Source organism: Marmota monax, unplaced genomic scaffold (genome assembly GCF_021218885.2).
Source record: "Marmota monax isolate L192 unplaced genomic scaffold, Marmota_monax_Labrador192_F-V1.1 WCK01_AAM20220418_F8-fsc00021, whole genome shotgun sequence".
Lineage (NCBI taxonomy): Eukaryota > Metazoa > Chordata > Mammalia > Rodentia > Sciuridae > Marmota > Marmota monax.
In genome coordinates, this window is record NW_026695228.1 from 1,027,362 (window position 1) to 1,043,528 (window position 16,167).

Genomic DNA, 16,167 nt, shown 5'->3' on the forward strand with positions numbered 1-16,167 from the left:
TTATATATCCTGGAGATTAATGCTCTATCTGAGGTGCAGGTGGCAAAGATTTTCTCCATTCTGTAGGCTCTCTCTTCATGTTCTTGATTGTTTTCTTTGCTGTGAAGAAGTTTTGTAGTTTGACACAATTTCATTTATTAATTCTTGATTTTACTTATTGTGGCTTTAGGAGTCTTGTTGAGAAATTTAGTTCCTACACTGACATGATGGAGATTTTGGCCTACTTTTCTTCTAGTAGGCACAGGGTCTGTGGTCTAATGCCTAGGTCCTTGATCCACTTAGAGTTCAGTTTTGTGTATGGTGAGAGATAGGGGTTTAATTTCATTTTATTACATGTGGATTTCCAGTTTTCCTAGCACCATTTGTTGAAGAGGCTGTCTTTTCTCCAATACATGTTTATGGCGCCTTCAACTAGTATGTGATAACTGAATTTATATGTGTTTGTCTCTGTGTCTTCTATTCTGTACCATTGGTTAGAAGACCCATTTTCATAGAAACATATTACAGTGAAAGTAGTCTGATTCTAAAGTTTTATTTTCTATAAAATAAGGATAATAATACCTTATGGAGTTGCTTTGGGATTAAATTAGATAATTTATATACAGCATGAAAGACAATCTTTAATACGTACTTTTTTCTCTTTCCATTTAGCTCAAACCAATATTTAAAGCTCTACTAGACTGTGCCATAATACCATAAACCTTTGATGTTGAAGAATCAACTGTAAACTGAGAATCATTTTATGTTCTGCATTATGTTCTTGCATTAATAGGACTGAGAAAATGAGAGATGGGAGGTAAGTGAAATAGCCTGGCATGTATCATATTTCAAAAGGAAACACAACAGCATAACAAGCAGCACAGTCTCTGGTATTAATTGTTTGAGAAAGGTATCATCTATCTCTCTGGAAGATTTCTCCCTGAAAATGCCAACGATCACCAGAGTGTGCATTTTGTAAGGTATTCAGTAATTGCTCACTTTTCTCCAGTGCTTCTTCTCCACCCTGGCCTTTAAATACAGACTTTTCAACATTTTCAGTGGTTTTAGGCTTTGGCTTAATCTCAGTTATGTGCAAAACAAGGCATTCTAGAGACAGTGCAAATAAAAATCGCCAAGTAACCCCAATTCGCTTTTTAATAATCAAATTCATCCTTCAGAAATTTTTCTTAGAGTATCAAAAAAAAGGTGAAGTGTTGGAGGGAACTGAATACATTTTGGGGTCTGTTGAAAGTAACAACTGTCTATCATGGCCCCAGTAGTAGTAGCCTTGGATAAAGGTAATTTTCAAAAATCATACTTATAGTCCCAGGTACTGATTATTATTTACTATATAAAAAGTGATCCTGAAATATAGCTTAAAACAGCAATTTGTTATTGTATCTCACACTTCTGTGGGCTAATGGAGCTTGGTTTGGGGTCTGTCATGTAGTTGAGGTAAAATAGAGGCTCTAGCTGCCTTCAGTTGAAAGCCCAGTGCAGTTGGAATGTCACATGGCTTACAGTTGATGCTGTTTCCTGGAAGTTCAGCCTGGGCTTCCTACGTGAACTTGTGGCTTCTCCATGTAGTAAAGATCCCTTGTAGAATGGCAGCAGGTCTCAGAGGAGCAGCTCAGCAGCGATGCAATGTTCCTTCTTCCAAGAGGAAACTGAAAGATTTCTCATGATTTGGCCTCAGAAATCTCAGTGTCACTTCTTCCACTTTCTAAAGGGTCAGGAAAACTACTAAAGCCAATCCCAGGGTAGGGTGATGAGTGCCACTTCTTGAGGAGGGCACATTGCAGACAAGAACATGGGACAGGAGCTATCTTTGCAAAAGACAACCTGCCACGCCCAGTTCTACTCCAGTTCCAGCTGCCAACAGCTGTTCACCTGTATTCAGAATACTCGGGGGCTCCAGCTAGTTTAATTACTTTCTGCATATACCTGTCAACTCAGAATAATTCACAATTAGTAAAACAGAGGAAATCAGAAAGGATCAGTTTTTAGAACCAAATCGCGATTAGCTCACAAACCAGACAGTCTTGCGTTCTTCTTAGTGCCAGTGTCTTGCTCCATAATTAGTGCTCATGTCTTGCTCCGATAATTCAGAATTCTGTGTTTATGTCTACCTCGGTCACAAATTTCCTGTTGTCTTCTTCATCTCTGCTTTGACTTTTCAGTGTTTCAAATGCTTGACTTGCTCTGGATCTTTGCAAGATTCATCACCTCTGCGCTTGAAGTTTGGCTTCCAAGCCTTTGGATGATATTTGACACCTGCCAGCTTAGGTTTTGTCTGATAGCTAGTTTCCTCAGATGTACTAGAAACCTGGATGTCCAGCTCACCTATCTTGGCCCTACTCCTACACAGTTCTCTTCAGGTTTTAATTTTATTAACCTGGACCATTGAGCATGGCAGCAGTCCTCATCACAAGGGAGATACATCTCATCCCAGTAAGCCAGGAAGGAAGTACATCTATATCTACAATTTGAATTTCCCCTCTTCAGTAAAAAATAAAGTAAAATAAAATAAAATAAAGATTCCCTGCTGGGTCCTACTTAGTGTCTGTGCCTCGAGACTTCCCAATGTCTTTGGGTCTTTTGACACTTCCTGCACTACTGAGCTGTTATTTTCTCTAGAGCCTTAATATTCCTGCACTTGAGTAACTTAGGAGATATATTTGCTCTTGTCTCAGTCATTTAGTGTGTTTCTGCAAGGACTCAGCAAAATCTCCAGTTACTCATTTAACACATTGAAGGAAATACATTTAGGAAAGTGCGTAGGGAAAATTCCAAAGGTTTGAATAAGTGTTTTAATGGGCTGAAAATAACTAATACAAATGGAATATAATTGAATAAATGCTCAGAATCAATAAATTGTATAGACTCCTCACAAATCTCTAACCTTGGGATGGGACAATAGTTAAAATGTATTGGTAATTGGAGGCTAGAGTGTTTTTTACCCCCGGGAATTTTTCCTTGGATGATTTCTAAATTAAATTTCTTTATACGTAAACCACCCGAAGTCTCTGTTTTACATAATGAGAAATGATTGTATAGAATATGTTTTTTTCCCCTCATTTGGGAAGGTTAGAAACAGTTCAGCTTATAAGATAACAGTTATCTTGACCTTATTTCAACTCTTAAACTCTATTTGAAAGTTTTCTATGGATCACCTCTAATGTGTTAGGTCACTGTAGGCGTGTGTGACTACGTGGGTGAGGGACATCATTAAGATAAATAGTCTTTGCTCTCAATGATTTTCAGTTCAATAGAAGAGATAACACACTCTCACAAATAGCCAGATACAAGCACAGTATGGGGTTGGTTACTGAGAAGTAGAGTTTTCATATACCATTTGAGCTGTGTCTTGAGAAATAGGCTGTAGTTTTCAAGGGGTACTTAGGAGTAAAGGGCACTCTAAGTGGAAAGAATAACTTTATTCAAGTTTGAATATTGTTAGGTCCATATGATTCTTTCAGAGAAATGGTAACTGGATTAATTTTGATAGGATAGAAGATATAGGTAAGGAAATATGTGCTATAAGATTAGAGAGATCGTTTTGAATCTTTGGGGGTTGGCTTTGAATGTTTTAAGTGGAAAGATTTATATTATTCTGTAGGCAATAATAGCTACTAAAATATTTTGTGCCATGCTACTCCTGTTATCTAATAAACTAAAAAAAAATTCTTCTTGACTGTTCACAATACATTTATGCCAGGGAGTCCAGACTTAGGAAACAATTTAGTGTACTTATGTTGAAAGTTCTGGTTGGCAACAAATAATCGTGGCAGAATAGACTTCCTGGGAATCTTGTAGCATTACAACATGTAGAGTTTGCCTTGTAGGATGCTGGGAGCTTGGGCTAGTCGGAAAGTGCAGGAAGTGGGAAAGGGGGAAGCCTAGGTCTAGGTCAGTTGGTGTGGAAATAGAGTTGTCTCTGAGACAAGGTTCCACAGTCCAAATCTTAGTGGCCAGTGAGAGGTAGCTAATACATGTCTTTGTTTACATGTCTTGGTCCTAGAAAACTTTGGTCCAAAAAACTTCAGGAATAACTATGCCAGGGTGAAGCACCATTTTGTTTCTGGCAGGTGTATCCAGTTAGGAATTCTACCCCAACCAGGCTGAGGATAAGAGGTTGTTTTCAATTATGGGTATCGGGTTCTTTTAAGGGTAATTCATTAGAAAGATTCCAACTAGAAGGGGGTGTTCTAGGACATGGTGATTAAGTAATGGCATTTTGCAGTAGAGCATTGGCTGTGTACTTTCAAATCAGCTCATACCATTCCCTTTTAAGATCTCTCATGGCACGGGAGAGCCTGGGAACTGCCCTTCCCAGGCTTACTTTCCCCATCTAGATGTTTCCAAGAGAAATCCTTGAGTAAGATTTGTGAAGAAATAAAAGGAAGTTCTTTCCTTTGGAAGCTGATGCAGTTGGAAATGTGTGCCAAGAGATTCCCAGAGCTTTCCAAAGAGTCCTAGAGAATGAACCACTTCAATATTTCAGGAAAGATGTCTGGTGATGGCTGCCCCAACCCACTCTCCCTTGCCTCTTCCAACTGTGTGAAAGTCTCTTAAGTTCTTGCATTAAAATTCTTCTATTTGTAACATGTAGAGTAGCTTTTTTTTTTTTTCCTGACTCAACCCTGACAGTAATAACTACCTAACTGGGAACATAGCTCAGTTGGTAGAGTGCTTGCCTAGCATGCACAAGGCCCTGGGTTCAATTACTGTTGTTATTTCTGCTAAGCAGAACTTTTAACTACAGAAGGGGGAATTGGAGAGCAAATTAGCAATCCAGGATGGAGGTTTAGTCATAGGTCAGAGGCTGGAGTGATGGGCCTAAGTTTGGGTTGGCATAGAAATCTTCAGTACTCCTTTCTGCCTGGTACTACAGGAACAGTTATTATACCTTGGGTGTAATTCCCAATGGGTTATAGCTTGGGGAAAACTGCAATAGGCATGTCCCAAGGACAGAGGCAAGAGGGGAACTTTTACTGACGACAACGTGAAGTATCTGAAACAAAGAATCAGGCTGAGGCACAAAAGTAAGAACTGGCATGCAGGGAAGAAGGCCAAATTCTGGAGGAAGCTCCATGTAAATGTCAATATTGAAGTACAGAATCAGAAACTTCACAATAGGAATAAGAAGATTGAAAATTGGGGCTGGGAACATAGCTCAGTTGGTAGAGTACTTGCCTAGCATGTATAAGGCCCTGGGTTCAATTCCCCAAGTACCACCAAAAGAAAAACTTAAAGAAGGCTGGAAACTTTTGTGTTTAGGAGAGTAGAGTTGATATGAACTTTAGAACTCGCTGGATGATGGGTCTTCCATTGGGCTCCTAACCTTGGTTAGAACTAACTCAGTACTGGGTGGGGCTGGGTATGAAGACTGAAGAGCCCTTATGTTTATACCTGGATGGGACAAAGCAGATCCAGGTTTCAAACTTTGTGATGGCCAGCTAGGTGTTCCTTCTGTGGCTGCACTGATGCTGGAACACAGTGTAAAGAACAAGGTGATTTCTACTGCAGGAATATAAAATAAAACCTTGACATTCTGTAGTGATACTTGTCACTTTTTGTAGGTGGCTGTATAAATGTATTAAGTATCTAAGAAGGTAGTATGACATTTTTTGCTTTATCTCAATATTTTCTAGGTTAATGCATAGAGATTCACCATTATACAGTTTTTGAAGAACAAATTCTATTAATTTATCATAAAACGTTATTTTAAAAATGACACTTGTCCAAAAGTTCTAACAATTCTTATTGCTCCTGTTTGGGAATTAAAAAGTTCTGTTTTCTTTTCATCACCTTTTAATAAAATAGCTTTCTTTTGAAGTTGTCTGATACAAATATTTGAGAAAAAAATTTTTTTATTAGAAAATATTCTTAGACATTTACCAGTACATGACAAAGAGGCCTGTGTGAAAAATTCACTTCTAGTAAATGTTTTCCACATGTGCCGCTGTTCTTTTCTTTTAAGAAATACAACACATGTCCCTCCTTATTCCTACCAGATTTAGGCAATATGTTGATGCGGATCCTTAGCTTTTGTGCAACGTTCTTCACAGACAAATGTAAGTACAGAAAACATTGCCATTTTGTCTGTTTTAAACATATAAAATCAAACTGAATGTGAAATTCTACAATTAGATTTTTTTCTCTCTACTTTCTAGATATATACATATGCTAGCTTTACCACTTGCTTATTCATTTTATTGCCATATAATATTTCCTGGTATCATCAAACAATGATATATGTATTTGTCTATTTTCCATTTATGAATATTTAGATGGTTCTGTCTCAATTTATTGTGCTATTAAAAGCCATAATGCCATGAAGATGTATGTATATTTAGAACAGCTGAATGTTAGGGACCAAATATGGAGTAGATTAACAATTACATGCAGACACACACACACACACACATTCCTATCTACTTTTCTATCTCTTCTTGTGTATATATAGAAGTTTTAATGCATGTATCTAGAGAGTGGCTTGATAAAGGAAATCACATCTTTAATTACATGTTGTCAAATTACTTTCAAGTCACCCTATCAATTCCCTTCTACCAGCAGTGAGTGTGAGAATTCTTGTTTTCCCTCTTGCTCTCCAACACCTGGTATTTTCCAACTTGTTAGTTTCTGTCAGTTTGATGGGTGTGAAATGGTCTCTTGTTGGGTTTTGGTTTGTGAGTCTGAGCATCCTTTCAAATATGTGTTGGTTCTTGTAAATTGCTGATCCATATCCTCCGCTGCCTGGGTTGTCTTATTTTTATTGGTCTGGGGGACTAACTTTGATATTCTGGATCTTGATTTTATTTTGGTCACACATTCTCTTCTCCCAATCTCTGGCCCATGTTTTAATATTTTTATGATGCTATTTGAGATACAGATACTTGGTGTCAACTTGGTGGACCTATTGTCAATTTTTTCCCTCACGATTTGTACTTTATCCAATATCATAAAAATATTCTTCTGTATTAACTTCTGAAATTTTAAAATGTTATTTCCATTCTGATGTTAAATATATTTGAAATGCATTTTTGCATATGATATGAAGTATTTAGTATTATTTTTTTTTCTGTCATATGGTTAACTAGTTATTTCCATGGTTATTATCCTGGAACATTTGTTAATTAGCCCTGTCTTTCCTCACTAATTTATAGGGATATCTCTGTCATCTACCAAGGTGCAATTTACAGTTGTTTCCTGAGATTTTTTTTCCCACTGTTTCATTGGTACATTGTTCATTCCTGGATGAGCATCACATCATTTAATTACTAAAGTTTACTAAGTTCTATATTAACTTATCATTTTGTACATGGGAAATTATCTGTTCCTTGAAGATTGGGTGTAATGTGTCTGTAAAATGGTGGGGGATTAATGTGCTCTTTTAGTAAAGATTAAAAAAATGTAACTCATTTTCTTTAATGGCTGTTTACGCAGAAATTCCATTTTTTTTCCCTCAAGCCAACTTTTAAATTTTTATAGTTTTTAGGAACTTATTTATTTTTTAAACTTTTAAAGTTATTGGCATAGTCAAAACTGTTACTTCTCCCTCATATCCTCTGTTCTGCTTATTTGACACTATTTTTAAGTATTTGTTAAGCCTCTCTCTCTCTGTTTCTATTCATGCAAATGGAGATATCTTTAAAAATCCCTTCTCTCTGTGCTGCATTCTGAGTGAATTTCTTAGACTGCCTTCAAATGTGTTAACTATTTTGCTCTTTTGGCCCACCTTTATCATGTTTATTTTTTTTTCAAATTACAATACTTACAAGTTTAATTATTCTTAATTTTATTCACTATTATCTGCTCTTATTTTATTATGGATTGCCCTGGATTTAGATTTCTTGTTTATCTTTATAAGTGTTATTCCATTTTTATCTCTGACATGTCAAATAACTTGCTAGGCATAAATCCATATTATGAATAATGTAGTCATGGACTATCTTTCTTAGCTAGAGTTTATTTATGTATTTTGGTCTTAAGGGCTTGCTGGCTTATCATGTTTCAAGGGCCACCTCTTTCTCTGCACTCATTTCTTCAGGATTAGCAATTTTGAGGTTATACACACCTGCCAGCCACCTGACGATTTCTGGGCCTCTGATCCAGGATCATATCTCATATCTGTGGTTCCCACTCTTGTCCCTCAGTGATGATAGGGTTATTGCAGAATCAGTCACCAAGTCGGATGTTTCAATGGTTGGCAGCATTTGTTCTTTTTCCTTTTAAGAGAGGAAGGGTCCAACTCTACCCTATTCACCACAAAAGCCAAATTCTCAGAATCCTCTACCTACTTAGTTGAGCAAAGTACCACAGATCCTTCTTGCATCCTGCACATTATTGGCTTGTTTTTGTGCTGTTCACTCTGGGGTTGCTCATCTCAGTTTTGGATGCAGTCACTTTTTAAATGTTCTCTTAAAATATTTATCATTGTTGTATGTCTGAAACACAAGTCTTCAAACTATAAACACAGAAAACTAACTGTAAAAAACTAAACTCCGTCTAAAATGAGCATAAGGTTAATTCACATTTACTTTGAATAGGAGGTTTTCAGCCTTTCTTTCTTGTCTTTTTCTGTGGTGACGAAGAGGTTGACTAATATTGTAGCTACTTACCCATTTTTTTAGTGTTGGAACTGTACCTGCCCACATAATGTTGTTGAGTGGCTCAAGCATGTAATTGATACACAAGAATAATTTAAACATCATAACTCTGGTCCCAAGGAAATTGTTATTAATTTTATCAAGAAAAAAGAAAAAAAAACAACTTGTGAAGCCCCTTTTTGTAAATTTAAGGTAGTACTCAGTTCACTCTTAAAGCCACTATCATTTGTATTATTTTTGTTTTAGATTATATAATGGGAAACTTGAATATTCAGCCTATAGCCTACATTGCAACATATTAATAAGAATTAAATAAGGAAAGTTATGTTAAAACACTTTGTAAATTTTAAAGCCCTATGCAAGTGTGAGTCAATTATCTGTTTTATGCAAATTATTCTGTTTCAATTTATGCATAATGTCTTTTTAAATAGATTTTGTTCTGTAGAACAAAAACTCTTCTTCCAAGTCATAGAAAAGTATACAAATTATCTTGGTTTGCATTTTAATACTATCATTAAAACTTAATTGACAATTGCTAATGTCTTATTAAACACTGAGGTAGGCTTAAACTCAGGACTGTGGATACTCTTTTTTTTTTTTAAGAGAGAGAGAGAGAGAGAATTTTAATATTTATTTTTTAGTTTTCGGCGGACACAACATCTTTGTTTGTATGTGGTGCTGAGGATCGAACCCGGGCCGCACGCATGCCAGGCGATCGCCCTACCGCTTGAGCCACATCCCCAGCCCTTTGGATACTCTTAGTTTCAAAATTAATAGTCCAAATTGGAAGAGCTGGATATTTCAACGAATTTTGCAATAATAGAATTGAAATATGCCAAAATTGTGAGGGACCTTGGAGGCTGAGCATTGATCATCTCAATCAGTTCTGCCTTGAGCAGGCCAATCCAAACAGCGTTATTTACCATCAAAATTTAAATTGCTGAAATAGATCCACAAAACCTGATTTTGTTCTTATCATTCTGATTATTTAGACTCAGCATAACTTGGTTACAGTTTTCTAGACCCTTATTCGAACATTGCTGTTCTTGGGTATTAAATCTGTTTTTTTTTTTCAAGAGAATTAAATCATTTATTGATTACACATGATAATGAATGATATACAAGCTTCATTCCCATCTATTATTTATCTGGTACCATTATTCAATTTAGATATTGCATAGGATATGCCAACAATTATTTTTATACCAAATAATTCCATGACTGCTTGGGTGACCCCTTCAATGGTGAACTTCAGAAGGTCACAACTATACCAAGGTTTCTGAAATCTGGTTTTTAATGAATTACTTTTGGCAATTTCTTAGCTTTTAGGGAGGGATTTGGGATAGACCACTGTAATAAAAATTATCTATTTCTTAAGCTCTCATTGCAGCAAAATTATGGTGCATGACTCAATTTATTTTTTCTTGTGGGAAAGAGACTTAAATACAGACATGGTCTCTGATGCATTTATGAACTAAGTTGAATGATCTCAGCCATGTATTACAGGTGTGTTTGTATTGCTCTTTAAAACAGCCTTCAAATTCCTAAGTGTTCTATTGGGGTCAAATTTGGGGACTTTCTTGAATGCTTAAATAATAGTTCTTTGGCTTGTGAAATTCTGAATATTTTCACCAGCAAAAGGAGCAAGACACTTTTCCATGACGTGCTTTGTTATTTAAACCTGTTCCTTACATACTACGATGCCTGTGAGAACATAGTGTAATAACTGTGATGACAATTTTATATGCTACTTCTCAACTCAGAAAGTCTGTTTAATTGTATGTATCTAGTATACTTCAGTCACTAGCACTATTTGAGAGTGGGTGAAAAGAGTGGTCTAAAAACTAAGGAACAATTTTTTAAAAATTGTGGTAAAATACACATACCACAAAATGTACCATTTTAATGATTTTTGTATATGAATTCAGTGATGTTAAATACATTCATGATTTTGTACAATTGTGACAACGGTTACCATTACTTTTCATTTCTAGAACTTTTTAAAAATCCATACCCAATAAAAACTTCATGCCCATGGAATAATAACACCCCACTTCCTTCTCCCCTTAGTCCCTGATAACCTATTTTCTATCTTCATGAATTTGACTGTTCTAAGTACCTTATATAAGTAGAATCACACATTTTTTGTCCTTTTGTGTTGGCTCTCTCTTAACATAATGTTTTCAACACATTTTCATCTCTATTGTAGTAGGTATCAAAATTTCATTCCTTTTATCCTGTTGTATGTAGATACCACATTTTGTGTATTCATTCATCTATTGATAGACACTGGGTTGTTTTCATTTTCTGACTATTGTGAATAAAGTTGAAATGAACATAGTTTACAAGGATGTGAGCCTGTGCTTTCAACTAATTTTGGTATATGCGTAGGAAATGCCATTACTGGATAACTTTTTAATTTTTTGAGGAACTCTCAAACTGCTTTCTACAGAGGCTACCTCATTTTACATTTTCCCAACAATAATGTGCAAAGGTACTTCTTTTTCCACATCCTTACCAAGACTTATTATTTTCTAATATGTGTTGCAGGACCTCACCCATGCTAAGCAAACACTCTACCACTGAACTACACCCCAATCCCCCCATGCCTTTTAATATTAGCAACATCTCTTTGTGACTTTAATTTTCATTTCCTTAATGACTGCTTATAATTCTTTCTAGAGAATTATTGTGTTTAACACATGATACAGTACATGCAGAAATACTGGCATTATATTACATAGTTTTAATTGCTTACCTGAAGTTTGAAAAATTATTATTATTATTTTTTGTTTGTTTGTTTCTTTGGAGGTGGGGTTCTGTTAGAAGTCTGGGAAGTCAGATATGTTTCTTGGTAATAGTTGGAGACAATCAACTTAAATTAGACAGTGTCATTGTTTGATCAATTGGCATGCCCACAAATAATTGGATATATTATTTTTTGTTACTATGACTTGATTATTAATTACAGAAGCTTCTCAAAAGTCATATACAATCTTAAGTGGAAAGCATTAACAGATAGTTTGTACTCTAAGGTTCTTTGAATCTCTCACTTTGAAATTCTCCTTGTGTTAGCTTGCTGTTACTATGACAAAATACCTGACATAGTCAACTTATAAGGAGGAAATATTTATTTTTTGTTCATGGTTTCAGAAATTTCAGTTTATAGTTGTGTGATCCTGTTACTTTGGACATGTGGCGAGGCAGCATGTCATGGTAGGGAGCTCATGGTGAAACAAAGCTGCTCATCTCATAGTGGTTTGAAGCAAAAAGAGAGGAAGGGGCTGGGGTCCCAATATTCCCTTCAAAGCATGCCTGCTGTGGCCTAACTTCTTACAACTAGAACCTATCTTCTGAAGTTGTCATTACCTTTCAGGAGAACCAGAATTTAGCCTCTGAGCCTTTGGGGACATTTAAGATACAAACCATATGACTCCTTTGCTAGTTCAACAATGGACTATTGCACTGCAATCCTTACCTTGCCCTACTCAAATTTCCACTTGAAAACTCCTCTTTAACCCAAACTTTTAATTCTACTAAATTCTGTCATTGCTTCAAACTGGCTCCCCTTCCTGGTATTGCCAAAGCTCTATAGAAGTGGTTGCCCTCCTTAACATAATGAGCAATAAATTCAGTTTTATCTTGTCAACAGGTTTGCTGATTTCATTGAGAGAGGTAGCATCCTAGAGGGAGGATGAGATGATGAACCAGTTAATCCCAGACAAAAATTACAAAATTATATTTTTTGCCTGTTATCATGATTACATTCTCATTCTTCCTACAGTTCTATATATTTCCACCACTTAACCAATAGCTTTAGCTCCATACTTGATTACTTTTGTAACTACCTTCACGGGCAAAAAGGTTATTGTGCATGATAACTCCGTCTGTTTAACAGATGTATATGCTACTATCATTTCTCTTGCTGTTTTGCAGGCATATATAACCTGGCAGGGTTTCTTGGTCCCAGTACTGGTGGGAACATTGATCCAATTAAGGGGATGGCAACAGGAAACTTGGTTTCATCCTCAAGCCCAGGCAGTGCTCACTGATCTGGCTTTGATAGCAATAAAGTTGACATTTGGATTCCTGCTTAAGTCCTGTGTCTTTTACTTAATTATTTCAGAATCCATAGAGGAAAGGTATGCGCTTGATAGTTTTGTTGTTTGTTCTTATAGCAACAGATCCAGACTGCTTATAATAGTTATCTCCTCTGATTTAGCCTACATGGCATCATTGAATGAATGACACAGAGAAGCTGTAAGTGTCAAAACACATATAGATGCTATTTATTTCCAGCTGAAATGGTTAAGAAAACCTTCATGGAAGAAGTGAATGAATTGACTTGAAGGAATAATTTGTTTACACTGGCAGAAGCATAAGGAGGATTCAGAAGTAAGTTCACTGGCAGTTCAGAAGGACCCTCTTGGAGCAATAGTGAGTTTCTGTAGAAGCCCAGGAATCTTCAGCCTGAAGGAGTAGTCCAGTCTAAATGCTGTAGAAGGTTTTTATTTGGGAGTGATGGGGAGTTAAGATAGGAAAAGTGGGTGCAGACTAGATTGTGTTAACTTTTAATAATGCAAGGCACAATTTTGAAAGCATAACATATCGATTAATCAAATTGGAAATGATTTCACAGGCCTGCGATGAGGTGACAATCACTGGATAATTATTTCTAGAATCATAGATTGTGTTTTTGTTTGTATTCTTTGGTTGCCTGCTCACAGTAGGGGACACACACACACACACACACACACACACACACTTCCCATTAGACTTTCAGAAGCACTGAGAGCTTTTCATCTGACACTTATTCAATGGCTTTCACACCCAGTAAAACTGAGTTGCTGTGGTCTCCAACAGATCTTTGGAAGATGTGAAAAATAATATAGTAATTACCCTGAAAAACCAAACACTGCTGCTATAAAATTCAGCATCTCATTGAGTATCTGAGTCATGGTCACACCAATAGAATGAATCAAAAGGCTAAGATTATAAAACACTGTTAAGAAATTAATATTTCAACATTTCACAAATTAACCACAGAGTCTTTGTTTTCTTAGCATGCCATCAACTTGCTTATTTTCTATAAACCTTATATAACATTATCTTTGCTTAAAGAATTGAAGTAACTCCCTGAGGAAAAAAAATGACTAGGAGCCTGTTAACTCCTGTTAAAAGATAATTTTCATAAAAATATAAAATCTGACTGTACTCTAGATAGAAAAATTAACTCATGGTCATATGCAAGATCATGGGTTTCATGCTATAGCCCCCCACAAAAAATGAATTCAATTTGAAGATTTTATTTTACTCATTTATGACAGAACAAGGGAGATCTTGAATCTAATTCAAGTAAAAAGTAAACAAACAAAAATATCCTTACAAATTTATGTGGAGTAAAGGAGTTTGATTCAAGTTTATATGAATCAAAGGGCATGAAGGTAAACTGGTTTTCCTACCAAAAAAAATGTAAATCAATAGAAAGTCTACATAAAGAGATGGAATTTGCATATCATTAACTCACAGAATTTTAAATGGCTCAAAGCAACAAAAGGCTAGCATCTGAAACACAAATTATTTTTCTATATGTTAACTCCTTGAGGGTCAGTTTTGTAAACTACCGGGAAGAATGGTATCTCTGAGGAGTGGAGATGCTCGGAGGAGTTTTTGGAATAAAATGATTGTGCAGGTAGAAAGAAACAGGGCCATTGGGAAAGAGCAACAAATCTATGAGGTGGGAGGCTCTAGCCCCGTCTCCTGGAGCAAGCTTGTGTCCTGAGAAGTAGGTTTAGCAGTGGTGGATATTTTCCATTTGCCTCTCTAGAGGCTCACCCTCCTCTTCTTCACTCTGGGTCACCTAAGTGGGCTCCCTTGCCTTCTTTTTTTTTGGTTGGGGGGAAGACAGTGGTTTCCCAATGAGATTTACTAACAGGATACTGGAGGGCAAAATTTGGTACCCACCCTCTCTTCTTATGGATTTTGTTGTAGGTTGGCTGTCTCCTTGAACTGAAGATCACAGCTGTTGTCAAGATCTTTCAGAGTCTCCTCTCTGGCTTCCTGTATCTTCTCCCTTCCCCAGACCTTCAGGCTGAGCGTTGGTAACACCTTCCCACCATTGCTAGCTCTAGCAAATTGAACACCTCCTGGCATTTCCCTGCACCATGCCTGTACTTCTAAAACCTCCCTTTTAAAAATGGCTATGTTTCAACATTTTTATCCATTGGACTTTGACAAATAGATTGAGTAAATTTAAAGCTGTCAAACTGGAAGCACCGGCCCCACTGGGCGGGGAGAACCACCTACAATCACATGACCCATCGTAGTACTGACTAGGATGGAGGTGGGAGGATGTTGGAGAAGGAACTGCCTTCCCTTGTATCCAGAGATCCACTGAGACCTGTCAAGGATCTCAACTAGAGACACTAGAAGGGCAGCTTTCTCTGGGTTACCCAGCTGTCATATTCAATAACATTTTACAGTTTCCAGATTTGTAGCTATTTCTAAACAACTTGCTTCTGATGGCACCACCTTTAAGATGGAACATCTGAGATATAGTACCTTCAAAAAGGTGGTTGAACAGTGCATTTAGCATTTTAGTTATGAGTAATCATCTAGAGAGTTTTTAGGACTTTTGTGGATATGAGGTGTGTCCTTGGAGTAGAGGCTAATTTTTGTAAATAGGAAAAAAGAGGGTGAGAGCTCTTTCAGTGATTTTTATGTTTTCTATAAAATTAACTTAAAATATTTCAGTTTAGGCTGTGATTGATATATATATATATATATATATATATATATATCATATATAGATATGATATGTATATCAATAAATTTTAATTTGTACTCTATGGAAGGTTAAATAGTATTTGAATATATCCTAACCAGAAATCCAAAGTTGATAGTATTTGAATCTTCACTATACAACTCATTATGTAGTATAAAGGACTGTTAGAAATAGTATTTCATTGGGGCTGGGGGTGTGGCTCAGTGGTAGAGTATTTGCTTAGCATGTGTGAAGAACTGGGTTCAATCCCTGGCACCACATAAAAATAAATAAAAGAATTGTGTCCACCTGTAATTAATATGTATATATTTTAAAAAAGAAATAGTTTTCATTGATTAAATAAATAGTTTTTAATATATGCAATTGTCTAAAATGATTTCCCAGGCAATTTCTCATTGCATGAAAAGGTCAAATCTGGTTAGCCAGGCTCTTGAATTCAGAACAATTCTCTTGATACAGCATTTAGCTGCCTCACATTGCATATGGAGGACTCCATAAGTTTAGAAGATTAGTTGAGCCGACTGTCATAATGTTACTGCATTTGCTTTAGAGTGAAACTCTCATTCAAAATACTTGTTATATTAAAAAAAATGGGACTTCACTGAGCTTGTAACAACCATATTTCAGTCAGGATGACTAGGTCATGCTGCACTAATAATCTATAAATATGCTTTGTAGCTTGAAACAACAAAGTTTGTTATTATTTTTTCATGCTATATGTTCACTGAGGATCCAGTTTGCTTTATCGTCACTGAGACCCTTTCTGGAACATTCATTGTCTTGGAAGAAAGA

At 36.2% G+C, this 16,167-nt stretch overlaps 1 long non-coding RNA gene across 2 annotated transcripts in view; it reads left to right on the top strand.

Annotated features, from left to right (window-relative positions):
- LOC124087552 (uncharacterized) overlaps positions 1-15,262 on the top strand; it is a 66,403-nt gene extending 51,141 nt beyond the window's left edge. For both annotated transcript variants that reach the window (XR_009226051.1, XR_006850128.2), the window contains exons 3-4: positions 652-796; positions 14,583-15,262. This is a non-coding gene — a long non-coding RNA (uncharacterized LOC124087552). The remainder of the gene's footprint in view (positions 1-651; positions 797-14,582) is intronic.
- Positions 15,263-16,167: the final 905 nt, after the last annotated feature.